A 16,190-nucleotide genomic window follows, 5' to 3' on the forward strand; every position below is an offset into this window, starting at 1 on the left:
TCGAAACCAAGGATCCGTCGAACTAAAAGTGGTCTTGGCGCTAGTTCTAAACAGCCAGTTCACATGGTTGCTCATAGATGTCCCCCGCTGCAGTTAGATCGCTCGCTCCCTCGTTTACTACCTAATGTGTGCCCTGTCGAGATGATGATAACACGCTTCGGGAGGCGTAAACAGCGCGCAGCGCACCGCCATGATACCTGCTTGTGAGAGCTTTGTTCAACAACGAGTTTCAACGACAGACGGGGCGTAAGGGGTGTACGAAATTCTCATTGCACCACTGGCCTCCAAGGTCGCCTGATCTCGCGATATGTGTGTAGTGATAGCAGTGAATGCGGTTACTCCAGACATCTTCACAAACGTATGCAATGAGTTTGACTATCGCCTGGTGTTTGCCATGCATCGGGCAGAAGGCACATTGAACATTTGTGTAAGGTATAAGAAAACTTAGATTCTAAATGTAATTGTAAATGTATCCCTAAGTAGTATGCACACGGATGTAAAGATACACACTTGTCAAATCAGATAGTTTTTTTTTTTTAATAAAATCTTTGTAGTCCTAAAAGGAAGTTTTTGTCTTCAATCATGTAAAAGATACAGTCTTGTGGAATTGGGTTCATCTTTTTGAAACACTTCATTACTTTCTTAATAACTATTCTCGCACTGAGAAACGTATAAGCTTGTACAGAAATCTAAAGATTATAAATATATGCTAGAACAAATTTCAACTAGTAACCAGTAGTCCCGTGAGTCAAGTGGGACTGTCAAGATAGTTACATTTTTCATAGGTTATTTAAACGATTCTTTTGCCGAAATGATGTGGAATTAGACAGTTTGCAATACTTGTATAGATATTTAGTGTTAATCGTTAGAAACTCCTTTTTTAGTTCGCTGATGCATGTACACTTAAAAGCAAGGGTGTTTTTTTCCTGGCTACCAGTTTTTAAATAGAAGCATGTCCTTGGAGTAGAAGCAGTTGTTCAGGAGAAATGATTTTAGGTTGGATTTAAAACTTGTTTTGCTGCTGGAAAATATCTTTTAAGTATGTATTTTTCATTTTTTTAAATTCTTACAGTGAAAGAATTAATCTTTAAGAAAACCGTGTCATAAAATGTGTACACAACATCAATGACTAGAGGATGAATATTGGTTATAATTCAGAGACACTGTATATGAGAAATGTTAAAGAAAATCTGTAAACCTCATTTGACTCTTTGTGAAGCAAAAGATTTGGAAGCGAGCCCTTCCTCTTCTTGTAACTCACTTCATAGGTCGCCTAGCAAAGTATAAGATGTACATGTGACTGACCACTGTAATTTATCTCATTTATTGAATAATAATTATCACTTTGAAAGCAAATGTGTTTGTATTCATTTCAGAAACCTTTTAGTAACGACATACTAATTTTATTTTTGTGTTTCGAGTTACAGGTGAACCTATAAGGAATTGTGCACACTTTGTTTGAAGACAGAATGACCGATAGCTTATCGCATTGAGCTGTTTAAATGCTACATTCTTAAAAAGTCGAATCTCAACATTCTTTTCTCCGAAGTCCGAACAAATACTTATTACCACTTTTTACGCGGAAATCAGTTTAACATTTTCACAGTCAGAACACTTTCAAACAATACTGATGTACAATAGCCATGAGGCCATGATACATCAAAAGAAAGATAATATGTGACAGCCTACAAAATGCAACGAATGTGACAGAATGCAACAAGACAACTGATTACTTACTGATGTGTGTTGTAATAGTAATCGCATCATACCATCGCATTTGTGATCCTTTCCCGAGGCAAGCCCTTATTTATGCACAGCATATCTTCTGCTCGATTTAATTATTTTTCTTTTTTTATTATCTGCCAGGAAAAAAGGATAAGATACACAACGTATCAGAGATTTTATATTATTCAAGAATTGTTCAAAAATAGTTTTTGCTACATATTGAACTTTTTCCTGAGCCACTGACAGCTTTAATTATGGGTAGTAAAATTAATTTTTTCCGCTACTGTTGTAGGTATGTATATCACTATTCTTCTCAAATTGTGATGCATTATTTATGACGAATTTCATTAGCGAATGTACTGTATTTGATGGTGATGTTAAAATGCGTAGCTTCTTGAACAGGTGCAAACAAATGACGTCCGAAAGTGAATACAAATACTTCTTGCTTCTCACTTTTTTATAATCAATGCTTGCTTTTGAGTTACCATAGAAAATTATTCCACAAGACATTATTGAGATGATACATGCAAAATATGTAAAATAAGAATATTACGCTCACTTTCACCGACTGTATTTATTCGTTTATTCTGTGTGAAATTACTGTTTATGCCGTAACTGCCGGAAGTCCACACTTTCTTAAATCAGTTAAATATTGTGAAATGAAATGAACTAATCGGTGGTAATGAACACAATGAAGAAACTATGGCTTTTAGTTATTTACTCATTTACTTATCAGGAAACCACGCGAGCCAAAGATACTTCGTCTGGGAACGTGTCAGTACATAGTTTTTTAAAAAAAAGCTGATTAGAAAACTCAAACAAATGAATTAATAAAAAACGAAAACAGTTGTGGAAGTATACCGATTATCAACACGTTAAAGAGAAAGTTCTCAACTACCGTGAGGAGCACCTGTACAGAATAGTGTGCCACAAGGAAACCATCGAACTTCGAATTGGATTCTCGGGGTTTGTTACTCTTTTTTTTCAATTCTGCAGGAAACCTACTGAAAATGAGAAATGTGTAATGCTTAACGAGGTGTCATCCAAGTACTAGTAGTAGTAGCAGCTTTATTCATCCATAGATCTCTTTTTACAAGGATATAGGACATAAAGTATTTACAAGTTTAAACCAATGTAAAATAAGCTAATTCGTATACACATACATTTACAGACTTCTCGTTAGAGACAATCATTAGATTTACAAATAACTTATTAAATAAAGTGTTGCTACACTGTTCCCTTTTATCTCACCATCAGTCACTGCACACACACACACACACACACACACACACACACACACACACACACACACACAGGTGATCTCTGTGCCATTCCCTGAACCGCAACTTTCCATTTGCTGTCCTGACGATGTCAGCATCCGTCTATAATGAGTGAGATGTTGAGCTCAGAAAGAGGAAGAGGTGTTAATATTGTGCTATGCATAGTTTGGGGGTAAGTATTTCTAGAAAAGAAAAAAAAAATAAGAATGAACAGTGTGAAGGTGTCATGTGGAATGTTGGAAGTTTGATAATTATTATTTATTTATATAACTTTTTTTTAACAAACCCCTACTCTGTTTTATCTAAGTGATCCTTTAATGTATAAAATGTACCACATAACAGGTACATTTTAGCTACCTTTTTAAATAAGTGTATTTTTGCAATTTCTTTGATCTCTTTTCGTAATTTATTGTACAGTTTTATTCCTTGGTAGAAAATGCTGCTTTGAGGTTTATGTTTATTTTTTCTTGATAAATGTAAGTTGAGTCTAGCTCTTGTACCATGGTCATGGACAGAGCTGTTTGTACAGTAATTACCAACTTTATTTTTAATGTGTACAACTGACTGGTAAATGTATTAACAGCAGTTAAAATCCCAGTGTTTTGAACAGATCTTTACAATGAGGTTGACTACTATTTTTGGTTATGATCCTTATGGGTCTTTTCTAGAGTTTGAAAATTGTGTGCATATTTTGTGCATTTGTTCCCCATTAAGGAATGTCATAGCTAAGAATTGAGTGTACATATGAAGAGTACATAACTAAAAGACACTTCATGTTACACACTGATGATAGGATTCTAAGGTCGTAACATGCTGACGACATTCTGTTTGCAAGTACCTTTGTGTGTTCAGACCACTTCTGCTGAGAATCAATATTCATCCCTAGAAATTTTGCATTTGTTACACAGTCTATAGAGGTGACGTCTACATTTAATTTAACATTGCCATTTTCCTATTCAAACTGAAATTCATGGCATTTGTTTTCTTTATGTTCAATGTCACTTTATTGCTTATTGACCAGTCATAAACTTCCGTGAGAGTTTCTTTTGCTTTCTCTGCAAGGAGTTCTCTTGTTTTCTCAGTGACTACAATATTGAATTTTTTCACCATAAGTAACACTACTGGGAAAGTCATTGATTTATATCAGGAATATATCAGTCCTAATATGCAACCTACCAGAACCCCTATATTAATATATTTTGCTTCTGATAAGTGTTTTACTAAATATTTAGATCTATTTGAAGTATGTGTTATCTCTGCTCTTTGTACTGTATCTGCTAGATACGACTGAAACCAGTCATTAGCTACCCCTCTTATTCCTAATGCTTCTAATTTAATAGAATCTTATGGTCGACTGTTTCAAAGGCCTTAGAAAGATCCAAAATTATGTCCATCACACACTCATATTTATCGAAAGCATCAGGTACACCTTTTGTGAATTCTACTTTTTGCCACTTAACAAAACTGTTATTCGCTTAAAAGATTGAATTTATTCAGGTAATTCATTAATCTGTTTTTCATAATTGCTTCTATTATTTTTTAGAACAGTGACAGCGGGGAAATGTGCCAGTAATATTCTATGTCTTCTGCATTACCTTTCTTAAGCAAAAGTACAACTCTTGCCTGTTTTAACTGCTCTGGAAATGTCTGATATGAAGGATTCATTTATTATATTTGTTAAGGGGCCTTGTATAATCCCTATGCATTGTTTCAGTACACACATTGGTACTTCATCTAAGTTTACTGACTTTTTTTTTTAGTTTTTGAACACTTATTGATTTCTTTCCCTGTGGTTGGAAGTAACATTATTGTATTTAGTGCAACATTATCTACAGGTTGTGACCTCCCCTTCTCTCTTTGCTCCGTTTCTTTCGCTGATCTTTCCTCTTCTTTCTTCCTTCTTCGTACCGTGACTATATCTCAGGGTTTTCAATGCAGAAATGTGGTGAGAAGGGGGCATGTGTGTGGTGGTTCACGATATCGTAGTGCTGTGAGGGAGCGTCACTTGTGTCTCTGCTTTGAGAAGACTGATGACTGAAGTACGAACATTTCTCAAAAGAAAGGCAGGTATGTGCTCTCTTTTCTTTTAAAACTATAAATAGTAGCGCTAGTACTATCTATCGTTCTACTAAACTGAATGAGCGCGACACCATTGATGAAGATTCAACCTCGAAAGAAATTTATTAATACCAATTAGCTAAAATAAAAAAAACTCATCCAAACCAGAAGTCACTCACAGTTAGAGTAATTAGTTTCTGATGTGTGTGTAGTGATCACTGATACTTAAAAGATCGTTTCAATAATTCTATCACTGTCCGTTTATGAGTTGCTAAGCAACGTATCAACAAGCTGACTAAGCAATGATTAATACTGGTCGTATCCCGACAGTAAATTGCTTCTCGCTTGCTTTAAGCATCAAGACGATTACTATTCCGCTCATATAAGTCTTTGATACTTATCATCAAGCTAATGTCCGTAAATCTCTGAATCACACACGCGACGATAACACCCGATATCCAGCCGCGTACCTTAACTCCGCGCTGATATTTGAGAATTCGCGCGCGATTTGTTTGCACCAAAGTCGGGCCGTGATTCCCCAGAATAATTTTTAAATCAACTCTGGGTTGTAAATTAACAATTCTGTGCCCATTCATGAAAGTTACAGCAGATCCGCACTCTACGATTACTCGAGCAACACGGAAGTTTCTGTTCTTACCAAGAGAAAACATATCATGCATAATGCAACAAGGTTATTTGCTATGTCAAAACACATTTATATCTATCTCATTAAAACTCATTATGTATTAAATGTTGTACATAATTAAATTCTTTACTCTGTAAATAATCAATAAAATTTAGTAATGAATGACATAAGTTGATATGACGTCATGGGTCACTACCGGTTTCGACTCCCTTACACTCACGTGACGCAAAGTAGATCCGACTATATTGGACATGCTCATGTAATGTTACATCGCCCGCCCCCCCCCCCCCCCCCCCAACCTTAATATCTTTGCAAGGTCACAGATATTGGAGGTTTCTCTGAACGATGGCAATATGGTGTTTTGTACTGTTTTTTTAACCAGTCATTACCGCACTCATAGGACAAGTTACGAACATCGTAGATTGTTTTTTACAACTTTGATTAAATGTGGGGCCTAACACGATTTGCCCATTAAATAAACCACAAAAGTTATAATATTTGCCCAAACTTTTTAAGCAGTTTTTCACACAAAAATTACTTTCCCTTCCGTGCACTAACTTTAGCGTTATTTCGTAACTTGATTCAACACAACAGTAAACATAGGAGAGAAATTAATTATCAACAACAACATTTTCTAACATAACCTAAAAACAGTGTGACAATGCTCAAGTAGTTCATCAATTCCACTCCAGTAAAAACCTATCCGTTATGAGTTACAGTTGTCAAACCAGGGCTGAAGACTAGAAGGGAATTTTCTTGGCTGTTGATCGATAAGGCTCAGTAAAGTTCAACATTTGAGGCCGCTGGGTCAAAAAGTAAGTGCGTGAGAGACAACTTCCCAAATAAACTACTGGATCATTTAGTTTGAGAAATCAGAAGAGTGCATTGTCGTGTAGCACTAACGCTTGATGCAGTTTTGTTGGTCGTTTTTCTTACACTGCAACCAAAAGGGGCCTGAGCTGTTTGCAACATATGCTAACTGTGAGCAGAAGTTAGTAGCTCACAACAATAGATCCACCATATCTTTTCAATAAATTAACTCTATCCTATGTCCGGAGTGCGGGACTTCGGCTGGTCAATTTCCAATAATAAAATACCAGCAGCCGTTATTTTCGTTTTATTTGGTAGGCAACCAGTTTCGGCATTACATTATGCCGTCTTCTGGCCTATACAGTAAAGGTTACAAAAGAGCAATAAATACATAGTAAAAAGTCAGTGAGTATTATCTAAATAAAGCATATGTTACATATTAATTTACACAAGTAAAAGAAAACCATCTTAATTAGAACCTACATGTTGTTTCAACGTCGTCTGTACTATCAGGAATTACCCAAATATTCATGCATAATGTGAAATCATCAGGAACCTAATGGAAGTAATCACAAAACAGATGTGTCAAAGCAATGCAACTATCAGTCCTGTATACCCAATGTCTGCAAATATGTATGGGTATGCGTGAAAAGACCATCGGTTTTGTCAAAAAGTAAAAGAAGCGAGCAAAGGGACCGACACATCAGATGTGAAGTAAGAAAACAGTATCATATACCGTAAAGGGGTTCACTGTATGTGATGGTAATCTATATAGTAAATAAAATAGAAAGAAACTTCCACATGGAAAAAATATATTAAAAACAAAGATTCTAAGACTTACCAAGCGGGAAAGCGCCGGCAGACAGGCACATGAACAAAACACACAAACACACACACAGAATTACTAGCTTTCGCAACCGATGGTTGCTTCTTCAGAAAGGAGAAGGAAAGACGAAAGGATGAGGGTTTTAAGGGAGAGGGTAAGGAGTCATTCCAATCCCGGGAGCGGAAAGACTTCCCTTAGGGGAAAAAATGGACAGGTGTACACTCGCTCGCGCGCACACACACGCACACACACACACACACACACACACACACACACACACACACACACACACACACACACACACACACATATTTAAAGGCCTTTAAATATGTCTGCTTGTGTCTGTGTATGTGCGGATGGATATGTGTGTGTGTGTGTGTGTGTGTGTGTGTGTGTGTGTGTGTGTGTGTGTGTGTGTGTGTGTGTGTGTGCGCGCGCGCGAGTGTACACCTGTCCATTTTTTCCCCTAAGGGAAGTCTTTCCGCTCCGGGGATTTTAATGACTCCTTACCCTCTCCCTTAAAACCCACATCCTTTCGTCTTTCCCTCTCCTTCCCGAAGAAGCAACCATCGGTTGCAGAAGCTAGTAATTCTGTGTGTGTGTTTTGTTCATGTGCCTGTCTGCCGGCACTTTCCCGCTTGGTAAGTCTTGGAATCTTTGTTTTTAATCTATATAGTAAGTATACAAGAAGGGCAAAAAACCAAAAAGAGGAATTAAAGCTACTAGAAAACCATAGCTGTACTCAGTGGTTATTATCTTTAAGGAGAAGAGAAAAAAAACTCTAGCAGAATTACTGTAAAATGTAAAAGTAAAATTGTGTCCATTCATTTAACAAGACGAAGGAAACCACTATCAACAAGTGGATATTGCGTATGTTAACGGCTGTTGGTATTTTATTATTGGAAATATCTTTTCACGCTGCCCTGTGCTCAAGACATCTTTTGCTAGTGCTCAGTGATTAATTATGTGGCTTGGTTCTAAAACGGCCAATGTCAATACTTGTCAAAACTGGTTTTATTGGTGTACACCATATAGTTTCACGTGCTCTTAATAATGTTAAAACGGCTAATGTCTAAGCCATCCACATAGGGTGAGAGATACAGGGGTTTTACGATGTAAGCCCCAAAGTGTTTTATCAAGTTCCCAATTAACTTAAAAAGGCCACTCTTGACATTTTCCCTCCCTCTTATATCACATTTACTCGAAGAAGGGCTAATGTCGACCTTGGCCTTTTTTCTGACAGATGGTTTCAACAATTGAAACAGTGCTGGGACATTGGACTTTAATTTGGCGGGAAAACAAAATAATAAGAGTTGTTACTTTAACAATTCCCCAACCATTCCCCGCATTGTTAGTGAGGACTCTTGATAGTCTTGGTGGGCACAAACATCATGTTCAGAGAGGCGATAAGGAAGAGTTTGAGGAGCAAACTGCACCTGATATATCACCGCTGAAGTCGTCACTTTGCCTTGAAGGTAAGTTTACTAAAATAAACTTTTAGCATGAGCATTTATCCCTAATTTTTCCAACAAAATACCATGAATTGATTGGTAACTCTACTTAAGGCCAATCTAAAATATTACCAACCGCCTATTACATTTATTTCATTTTTATTTTCTTTGAGGTCATCCCTGTACAAGTACAGAAGTAAATGCATGTTCGTCGTTATTGACAGATGTGATTTCAAGTTTTGATTAAGATGTATTTGAAGATTCTGATGAATATGTTGCAAGTGGTGGCGAAAGTAGTAATGAAAGCAATGGTGGAGGGAATTTAGCTATACGAAAGACAGTTAGAAGATCTTCAATGATTAAAGAAATTGACCTAACTCAACAACAACCTGGCAATGAAACAACCAAATTCAGTGGAAAGGGGCAGGAAGAAATATGATCCACAGGATTCATCCAGAAAAAGAAAGTGAAACGAAAAATTAAGGGAGAAAAATCAGAGGAAAGAACTGAAAACTCCAGGAGAGGAATCTTTGACATCAAAAGAAAAAGTTATACCTGCTAAAGTTCTGAAATCATCGTGTAATTGCAGGAAAAATTGCACTTCTGCAAAATATGACAAATACATCATGTTACTCAGGAATTGTACTGATGATACTGAACATTGTAAGGTTGAAGTGGAACAACAGCAGCATTTGGATTGTGGGCTTTCAAATAAAATTAATGATAGTGTGTTGGCCCTCAATTATGTACCCTCCAACTCAGAGCTGAAATGTTAAAAGTTTTGGCTGATTTCATTGTCTAAGGGCTGGGATACATAGTTGCCGCATTACAAGCCAAATACTGCTGAGTCTACAGTATACAATATGAATGCACACATCAATCGAATGGTCGAAGGTTCCTATCACTCGGCAATTGCGAATTTTGAATGTAACACAGAAATTTATAAATGAAAGATTGCAATTAAATAAAATCTGCAGGTACTATCTCAACGACTTTAAATGATGAGTACGATGGTAGAAGTACTTTTGAGAATGTGGTATATTTCTGCAATACACTTATTGGTGTCGATGGTCCAGCAATTAAATAAAATATATGTTGGATAAGAAGGAAACAATAGATTCCTACTTCACATAATTAGTTATGAACAACAACAACATAGCTTGCATGATCTTCACTTCACTGCAGAAGCCACGGAAATCTCACAAGTGCACAAGTCGGCACTACGAAATACGCGTATCTCCTGCGATCACGTGCAAATTGCTCCACTCTCTCCAAGTATTTCCCTCGAATGGCCATCCTTGTTTCCCATCCAGCACTCCTCCCCCACTTCCATCCAGTCTCCTCATTAACGAGCGCTGTTATTGGCTAGAGTGCTCCTGCCATTTCTTCAAGCCAATACACACTCACATACATGTTGCAACTCATACAAAATACTGGATTTACGTTTAAATAACTTGAAATTAAATAAATATTCATACAGCTGGACCATAAACACTAACACACCTCATTAAATACATAAACAAATCAAATAAACATATATCAAAGGAATAGAAACCAAAAATAGGCCAGTAGCCTAATGACTACGGTTTCTAAAACACAGTAAATATTTGACCAGTTTCCTCATGAATAGTATATATTGAGTACTTATGGCCTGATGTGATCAGTAGTAATTGGCCACTTTGACCTCCAATAACTGATGTACTGATGTACTATGTAATTCATGCCAATTTAGGTTTACACTAACAGCTTTTTAAAGACATGTCGATCAACAAAACTGGATGAACTGTTTAGATTCTGGAAATTCATTGCTGGGTTTTACCTTTTATAATTTACAGTCTGAGACTAAACTTTAATAAAGATATTGAAAATGTGATTACACCACCAGAATCGTCATGCAAATAATGGTAATGGACATGTTTCTTTTTAAGGTATCATGATTCCTCTGGCTATTATTAATTTCTACATGAACCGTGAAATGTCTGCCTTTATTGTTTCACAAAGTCCACCATCTTTGGCACTCCTGGCACACAAATCTCCTTCATCGACACAAAGTACAATCCTCGTCACAGTGTCAACATGGTATTCCCAGCCACGCGGTCAGCCACAGGACCGCCGATGAGCCGCAGCCCACCGAGAGGCCCCTACGAGGCCACGCCAACTCTGAACTTAGAATAGATTAGATTAGATTAGATTAATACTAGTTCCATGGATCATGAATACGATATTTCGTAATGATGTGGAACGAGTCAAATTTTCCAATACATGACATAATTAAGTTAATTTAACAACATAATTAAGTTAATATAACAACTTTTTTATTTTTTGTTTTTCTAATTTTTATAAGCTTTTTGTTTGGTTTTTTTTTCTTTTTTTCTTAATTTATATCTAAAAATTCCTCTGTGGAGAAGGAGTGTCATTCAGAAATTCTTTTAATTTCTTCTTAAATACTTGTTGGTTATCTGTCAGATTTTTGATACTATTTGGTAAGTGACCAAAAACTTTAGTGGCAGTATAATTCACCCCTTTCTGTGCCAAAGTTAGATTTAATTTTGAATAGTGAAGATCATCCTTTCTCCTAGTATTACTGCTATTACTTTTGAATTGGGTTTGGTTATTAATAACGAATTTCATAAGAGAGTATATACACTGAGAAGCTACTTTGAATATCCCTAGACCCTTAAATAAACGTCTGCAGGATGATCTTGAGCGGACTCCAGCTATTATTTTGATTACACGCTTTTGTGCAATAAATACTTTATTCCTCAGTGATGAATTATCCCAAAATATGCCAAATGCAAGCAATGAGTGAAAATAGGCATAGTAAGCTAATTTACTAAGATGTTTATCACCAAAATTTGCAATGACCCTTATTGCGTAAGTAGCTGAATTCAAACGTTTCAGCAGATCATCAATTTGTTTCTTCCAATTTAATCTCTCATCAATGGACACATCTCAAAATTTTGAATATTCTACCTTAGCTATGTGCTTCTGATTAAGGTCTATATTTATTAATGGCATCATACCATTTACTGTACGGAACAGTATGTACTGTGTCTTATCAAAATTCAGCGAGACTCCGTTTACAAGGAACCACTTAGTAATTTTCTGAAAGACATTATTGACAATTTCATCAGTTAATTCTTGTTTGTCAAGTGTGATTACTATACTTGCATCATCAGCAAAGAGAACTAACTTTGCCTCTTCATGAATATAGGCACAGTTAGTTCTCTTTGCTGATGATACAAGTATAGAAACCACACCTGACAAACAAGAATTAACTGATGAAATTATCAGTAATGTCTTTCAGCGCGCCACAACTCGCCCGTTACGTCACAGGATTTAGCTCAGGCTACTTAAGATCAAAAAGACAATGATAAAAAGAAAGCTGAGCAGAATTCCAATGTAGTAACCCTGGCCTTTGATTTGCAGAAATGTCTACCCACTGCTTTTCTATACTGTGGTATGGCATTTTACAAAGGACAACTTTGGACCTTCATTTTGACCATCTATGTAAAGAGACATAAAGAATGTTTTCCAGTATACACAGAGCACACGAAGGAACTTTCCCCTCTCTTGCAGCGGTGTACCGTAGGTCTCTAGAAGAGCGTAGCGTTCCAAAGGATTGGAAAAGGGCACAGGTCATCCCCGTTTTCAAGAAGGGCCGTCGAACAGATGTGCAGAACTATAGACCTATATCTCCAACGTTGATCAGTTTTAGAATTTTGGAACACGTATTATGTTCGAGTATAATGACTTTTCTGGAGTCTAGAAATCTACTCTGTAGGAATCAGCATGGGTTTCAAAAAAGATGATCGTGTGAAACCCAGCTCGCGCTATTCGTCCGCGAGACAGAGTGCCATAGACACGGGTTCCCAGGTAGATGCCGTGTTTCTTGACTTCCGCAAGGCGTTCTATACAGTTCGCCACAATCGTTTAATGAACAAGATAAGAGCATATGGACTATCAGACCGATTGTGTGATTGGACTGAAGAGTTCCTAGATAATAGAACGCAGCATGTTAGTCTCAATGGAGAGAAGTCTTCCGAAGTAAGAGTGATTTCAGGTGTGCTGCAGGGGAGTGTCGTAGGACCGTTGCTATTCACAATATACATAAATGACCTTGTGAATGACATCGGAAGTTCACTGAGGCTTTTTGCGGATGATGCTGTGGTATATCGAGAGGTTGTAACAATGGAAAATTGTGCTGAAATGCAGGTGGATCTGCAGTGAATTGACGCATGGTGCAGGGAATAGCAATTCAATCTCAATGTAGACAAGTGTAATGTGGTGCAAATACATAGAAAGAAAGATCCCTTATCATTTAGCTACAATATAGCAGGTCAGCAACTGGAAGCAGTTAATTCCATAAATTATCTGGGAGTATGCATTAGGAGTGATTTAAAATGGAATGATCACGTAAAGTTGATTTTCAGTGAAGTAGATGCCAGACAGATTCATTGGAAGAATCCTAACGAAATTCAATCCGAAAACAAAGGATGTAGGTTACAGTACACTTGTTCGCCCACTGCTTGAATACTGCTCAGCAGTGTGGGATCTGTACCGGATACGGTTGATAGAAGAGAGAGAGAGAGAAGATTCAACAGAGAGCAGCACGCTTCGTTACAGGATCATTTAGTAATCACGAAAGCGTTACGGAGATGATAGATAAACTCCAGTGGAAGGCTCTGCAGGAGAGACGCTCAGTAGCTCAGTACGGGATTTGAAGTTTCACCGTCAGGTGGCTTGCGGGGTATGGATGTAGATGTAGATCTAGATATGGAATGAAACTGTTGTAGGAAGAGGTGGCCAAGAAATAGCTTCTTGTCTATACAATTATTTGATGAAACTGGCTGACAAAATTGTTGAGGTACCCTTGCACAGTGATTCGTGTACCGGACAAAATAAATAGTTTTATTGCCATCATGTTTCTGAGAGTAGTGGAAGAATTCATGGATAGGGAAGACGTTTGGAAATCAACCACAAGTTTCTTTAAGTGACACACTCACTTGGAAGCTGACTCAATTTATGCAGCCACTGAGAAGACAAAGAAAACAACTGTTGAAGTAGAAATGCCAAGAGACTGGGCCAAATTAACACACATGATTTCCCAAAAGCCACCCATAACTGCAACACAGCTGAAACGAAAGGACTTCTACAACTTTAAAGACTTGTTGGAAGTCATTGTCTGCACAATAAAATTAACACACAAGGGAATTCTATTGTTTGGAACAAGATAAAATGGATGAAGTTTCACTCAGGTATGCCAGAAATTGTCTCCTACAAACACAGTTACTCCTCAGAAGAACCATCCAAGATGATATATCTGAACAGAAAGAGACCTCTGCACTTGTCTATGCAAAATCTTGCACCTGTCTCTGATGCCATCATACCCATTTTAGAAAAGAAATTAAAGGACTTAAGGGATCTTCTTCCATACATTAATGTAAGCAGTCATCCTTTCTACATGCAGTTCATCAATCACCTGGGAGCCAACACACAGTCAGATGAAAGAGATAAACAGATACCTTACGAATGAGAGGATGAGTATGGTGATGGAAATGAGTAATATCTTTTTCTCTCTCCTCTTACAGTATCAACCATAGTGTAAGCAAATTATATGTCTGATATTAAGAAATCTGAATAAACAGTTTCTCCCCAATTACAAGGTCAAACAGTGTTTTTATGATTTACAGTAAAAAAAATGTGATTTTTGGAACATTTAACAGTTACTATCAGTTATTAAATTCTTGAGGAATGAATAAAGTGTTTAATTAATGAGTGCAAGGAAATATTTATCTTAAAATTACCTGTTTCTGTTTATTCACTTTACCTGACCCTGATGTCCAAAGGGCTGATGTCAAATAAGAAATGGCATACCGCTGCGCAATATTGTGTGTTCCATTTCCATGACAAGAGACACAAACACATGTTAACTTATTACAGCACAACTCATGACTGAGCAGTTACATCGATGTGCTGCTTGGACTAGAAGCAGCTTACAGACCAAGGTCTAAGATATTGTGCCTTTGCAAGATGCAAGCCTGCAGGTTTACAAAGATAATCAGTCTCATTACTTTATTGTCGCACCTCGTAGAGACAAATACTGTAACCAGCCCTGGATATACGATGTTTCCAACCCAGGGTAAAAGCTTGAGAGTGGCGCATCCCCCCCCCCCCCCCCCCCTCCGTCCTGCTCCCCCTTGAGATTTTGAGATTTGACATCGAAATTTTAAAAAATCGATGTTTCAAAAATATATTCATTTTGTAGCACACATTTTCTGAAGAGTTCTTTGTATAAAACATGTGTTCGAGGACAAGCAAGAATGGTTATTTGGTCATGCCACAATGTGGTGCCACGCCTCTTCACACAGCATTCTTCTATCACAAGTCACTGCATTTCTCTGCGTGGAACTCAAATGTGTACATTTTGTAATGGGAGCCATCAAACTAACATTTAGAACAGTGGAGATTAAAATGTCCTACGTTGCCACTCCTCCTCCCGTCCAGCCACTTTGACATCATACCCCCGTTAAAAATGATTAATACTCGGTGGGATTATTTGTGACTGGGAAAATAAGAACTCTTCAGAAAATTTGCACTCTTTATTGCCCATTAGCTTGTAACTTTCTCTTTTGTGTGATATAAAATTATCAGACAAGCAAGATTGTACATATTTCTTCACTCCTTATGTCTCAACATTCTCCCATCCAGTTCAATAGTAATATTACCGTGTTCTGGGGCTGGTTGTCCCATATCTCATTTCACTACATTCCATACAGCCATAAGTATGTTGGAATTACTGATTTCTGATGACATGTGCAAGTTTCTTGATCTTTAATAACTTTTTCAGTAATTTTGAGTCATTTTTGTCATGTGCAATTGCTATAGCATCTCTACTACTCTTGCCAATATACATTTCCCTTCCCCTTTCATAAGATACTTTAACACCTCTAGCGATTCATGGTTTTTCACATGGCTGCTTAAATGTCCTTCATGATTATTTTCAGATAATGACATGACTTCATCATACAATAGACTAAATTTAGCAGTCGAGGCGGAAGTGTGGAGGCAAAGACCTGACATCTCTGCCCAAACTCGTGTGTGTGTGTGTGTGTGTGTGTGTGTGTGTGTGTGTTATTTTATTGTGCCTGTCTACCGGCACTTCCCCGCTTGGTAAGTATTGGAATCTTTGTTTTTATTATATTTTTCCCATGTGGAAGTTTCTTGCTATTTTATTTACATTGAAAAGTGTGAAGTTATTCACATGAGTACTAAAAGATATCAGCTAAATTTTGACTACGCAATAAGTCACACAAATCTGAAGGCTGTAAATTCAACTAAATACTTAGGAATTACAATTACAAATAACCTAAATTGGAACAATCACATAGATA

The sequence above is a fragment of the Schistocerca gregaria genome, chromosome 2 (genome assembly GCF_023897955.1).
Source record: "Schistocerca gregaria isolate iqSchGreg1 chromosome 2, iqSchGreg1.2, whole genome shotgun sequence".
In the NCBI taxonomy this organism is placed as follows: Eukaryota; Metazoa; Arthropoda; class Insecta; order Orthoptera; family Acrididae; genus Schistocerca; species Schistocerca gregaria.